Source organism: Psammomys obesus, unplaced genomic scaffold (assembly GCF_907164565.1).
Source record: "Psammomys obesus unplaced genomic scaffold, mPsaObe1.curated_primary_1811, whole genome shotgun sequence".
NCBI classification, from domain to species: domain Eukaryota; kingdom Metazoa; phylum Chordata; class Mammalia; order Rodentia; family Muridae; genus Psammomys; species Psammomys obesus.
This window is the reverse complement of record NW_026596079.1, coordinates 18,420,216-18,424,573: the sequence shown is the minus strand read 5'-3', so window position 1 is coordinate 18,424,573 and position 4,358 is coordinate 18,420,216.

The following is a 4,358-nucleotide window of genomic DNA, read 5'->3' as shown; positions in this document are numbered from 1 at the left end:
AAGAAAGAAAGAAAGAAAGAAAGAAAGAAAGAAAGAAAGAAAGAAAGAAAGAAAGCTAGCTTACTAATCTCTCAGTTCCTTTTAGAGGCTTGCTTCTATGAATCCTTCCAAAAATGATCTATACATATGTGCCCATGTCTGTTTTCCTACTTGCCTCTATCTATCTATCTATCTATCTATCTATCTATCTATCTATCTATCTATCATCTATTTGTCTATCATCTATCTATGCATCTGATCATCTATCCATGCATCCATCCGTCCATTTATCCATCTTTCTTCCATTCTTGGTGTGTGTGTGTGTGTGTGTGTGTGTGTGTGTGTGTGTGTGTATCTCAAAAGGGTTTCATGTTGCATTTTGCCCCATGCCTTGTATGCTTCCTATACTGAAAAGATGCTCATCTGTTACAGAGATGAACTAAGCCTTAATAATAAATCCACCACTACAGTCCATTTAGGTTGTTTTGGATCTTCTGCATAAATGTCATATGTCCTAGATTTTTTTTTTTTGTCCATTTGTTGAATCTTGAAATGAGATTGCTTATCAGAGAGTACACAGACGTAAAATTCTGGTAGTTGTTGTCAAGTTATCTTCTTTGTAGGCCTTGTGTTTAAAAGACAAAGCGGACACCCTATGATGACATACAGTGCTCGTTCCTATTTGCTGCCTGCATTCACACAGCTCAACTTTTCACTTCTGTCGATCTCAAAGAGAAAGAATGGTGATTTAACTTAAATTGCTCTTATTTAATATCTTTGAAATAATATATTCAGTTCCCTTAGAGCGCTTCTGTGAATTTTTCTACTGTTTTATTGCATATGCTCCTGTTTTGTGTTTGAGCTACTAGTCTTTGCATTTCTATCTATAAAACACTTTATAGTAAAACTGATATCGTTGCCAAGTGGAACAGTTGTTTTTCACCAGGTTTTCTTTTGTTTTTGATTTTTGCCTTTGACTTGTTTTTGTTTTGAAGAACAAAAAAAGAACACATTAGAATCAAAATTTAGTAAAATTATGTGGATTTAAAATTTTAAGTTATAAGAGAATTTAGCATAGAATAGAGGTAACATTTTACACCAACAGAAAAAAAAAATGAGTTCCTATCTATCTAGTTTCAACTGCCTAGCCAAAAGCTAACCGATCTTTTTCTTTTTAAATCTTTATCAGAATCAATTCCTAACAGATCAAAGAGTTAGGCCCTAAAAAATGGAAGCCTTTGCTCCATACCCAAGCCTGACTCTGCAGGGAAGCCCACCCTGACAGCCAGCTCCACCCAGCACCCCTACACTATTACAACTGCCTGTTAACAGTGGCCCTTCACCATGGCCAACAAAGGAGCTGCTGAGTCACTCAGTCTGTCCCCAGTGATGCAAGGAGCCCCCAGGTACTCAGGTGTCCCAGGATCATTATCCCGATCCCAGAGGCCTGGGTAAGCAGACAGCCGCAACCATCACCCACGGGTGGCAGAGCTGGGCAAGGAGAGCTCCAGAGGCAGCTGTCAGGTAGAGGCCAGATTTCCCAGGCCGCATCTGGTTACCCACTGCTCCGCACCCCTACTTCTGCCAACATGTCCAGTCACTTGTGAAGTGTCTACTATGAGAATGTTGGACACTGGGAGAGGGGACATCACGTTAGTGCTGAGTAGCATGTCGGAGAAGGGAGAGTTAGGCTTTCTATTGGTCGGAGGAGGGAAGGATGCTTGCTTATTAATGCAAACAGCAAAGTCCTGCTCTCTTCTCTGAAACATAAAGTAATATTTTAATGTCATGTTTTGGATATACATTACTTATAAATTCAAACACTCAGCAGGAATCTTTTGAAACCCGGCTACCTCATGAAGTTTCCTGGCTAGCTTCCGTTGAATGGGGTGCAAGAGCTGGGGTTCAGGCTCCACACATTCTCCTTGGCCCCAGACATCTTTAGGTTCCTTAACAGCCTTTCATCACCCATCTCATCATCTTCCCTAACATCTTTATGACTTGTCCACCAACCCAAAAGCTAGGAACTAAGTCATCAAATGACATCTGAGGCCTGTAGCAGAGCCTCTCCGCTTTGCTGTAACTTGCTTACTTGATGTTCCCACCGTGGTGTTTCAAACACACCTTTATTGATGACTTTCTTGTGCTCTGTAGCTATAAAAACGGCACAAAACACTTACCATATTAGAACATGGTGTTTGGGACACCCTAAGTTGGTGTCCCCAGGCTATAGTGACTTTCATCTGGCTCCAGAATATGATATTGCCTGTTACTGCCTCGAGGTGAGTTTTTCTGTTGACACCTCAAGCTGCAATCCTCCTGCCTCTACCAAGTGTTGGAATTAACCCAGTTAGCCAACATCTAAACTATGAGTTAAAGGACAAGGTATTCTTGTTTAAAAATACACTATTTCAGACTGGATGGCAACAGCTGTGCTAAGGTTAGAAAAAGGCAAGAGTTCTACAGATGATAGGAGGAAATCAGAGATTGAAGGCTAACCTGGTTCCAGGTGAGTGTTAGGTTCAAGGGGTAAGTGTGAGAAATACAGAAGTCCCTGTCTCCAGTAATTCATAGTGGGAAGAAGACAAAGACAAAAATGACGCACTCATTGGCTCTTTGCTATTTTCTTATAACTGTCGCTCTTCATTTCTGCTTCATTTTCTGCAGTCTCCTCCAACAGCTCCAGGCTTCTCGGGCCCGGTCACCCCCTGCCCCACCTCTGCACTGGCTTCTAAGTCATGCCCTATGCATCGCTTCCCCCTCCCAGAAACTGCCAGGGAATCCATTTTGGTTTCTGGCCCCTCCCTCTTACGATTTTGACATTGGAAACTCAAAGGTCAGGAGAACCAACAGAACAAGTAGATACACCTCTCACCAGGAGATAAGTCCTGTTCAAGGGTTCCTAGTTAAGAGAATGTGTAAATACGCAGTTATGAATTTATGGCCCTGGGGAGGTGGAAGATAGAAAGCTAAGAAGCCGAGCTGACACAGCTTTTTAATTTTCCAGATCACCCACCACCCATCATCTTGGTTTTCTAGATATACCCACAGTCAGGTTTCCATCTGGCTGAAATTAAACTCTCCTAGGTGTCTTCTCCTTTCTCCTTCCCCTGATGGATGGAAGGCGCTGGGGTGGACCCAGCAGCTGCAGCCTTGGGGACTGAAGGCATTTCCTAATTTCTGGCCTCCAGTAGAGAGGGAACCATCTTGAGAAAAAGAATGAGGGAATATAACCTGCAGGAGTAAATGTCACTGGCCTGGTAATGGGCGCATGGTTTTCCTGTATCTTCATAAATATTTAATTATCCATTTTAATAGGTGCCGCACAACAGCGAGGACTTTTATTTTGTTCAAAAGACAAACGTCTTTTGGACTTTGAGGATTCACAATATGGAGATACTGTACCCTGGATGGAGGGTGCTGTTGGCAATGTGTGGGAATCTCCAGGTTGTCATGGGTGATTGGTAGAGTAGGGATCTGGCCACCTTTCTACGTCCACAGTCCAGACATCACAGCAGTCCTCCAGGATTGCTGCACTAACATGTCTCCCTATTTCCACCTCTATTCACTGAGAGGACTTAGTTCCATGGGCACTAGCCAGTCTCTGTAAAAGTCACATAGCCTCCATGAGCACCAGCCAGTCCTAATCCGGGTCAAGTAGCCTCCATGGACACTAGCCAATCTCATCAAAGTCACGTAGCCACAGTAGAAATTTCCCTTTCTGGCTTTAAAACGAGCCTGCGAACTCCCCTCATACTCTCGCCATTTTGCAAATGGAATTCTCTGCAAAATAAATGCTCTGTTTGGTTTTTGCATACCATCTGAGTCTGGGGGTCTTTCTTCGGCGATTCACAAACCCTAACATTCACTCTAGGGAACAAATGAGCCTGTGCACATTTGAGGTTATATTGCTCTCCTGGCTGTTACCCTCCATGGCTTCCCCTTGCTCTCAGCGAAAGGAAGACTTTATAATCGCCTGCCTATGTTGTTAGGATTGTGCAACAGAGTTACACAGTGGGTTCACAAATCACACCATGTGACTGGTTCCACGTGGGAGGTTTATTAAGGGAAGGGGGAAGGGAAGGAGGAAGGGGTCACAGAGACTATCTCTGGGCAGGGCAGGAGAGAAAAAAGAGAGAGGAGGAGCTTCGAGTTCTCTTATAAGGTGACACAGAGCATGTGCAGGTGGTTTCTGGTGGTCCGTAGGTGGCTTCACAGAAGCCTGATATCCGGTTTGTCAGGCCCCTTGGGGATGGCTGTAGAGATGCCTGCTTACGGATCCCAACGTATGTAATATATCGCACTGCCCTATAGTGCACAGTGTCCCTCTTACTCCCAAGTTCCTCTCTTACATTCTCTCCCAGTCTCTTCCTCCTCTG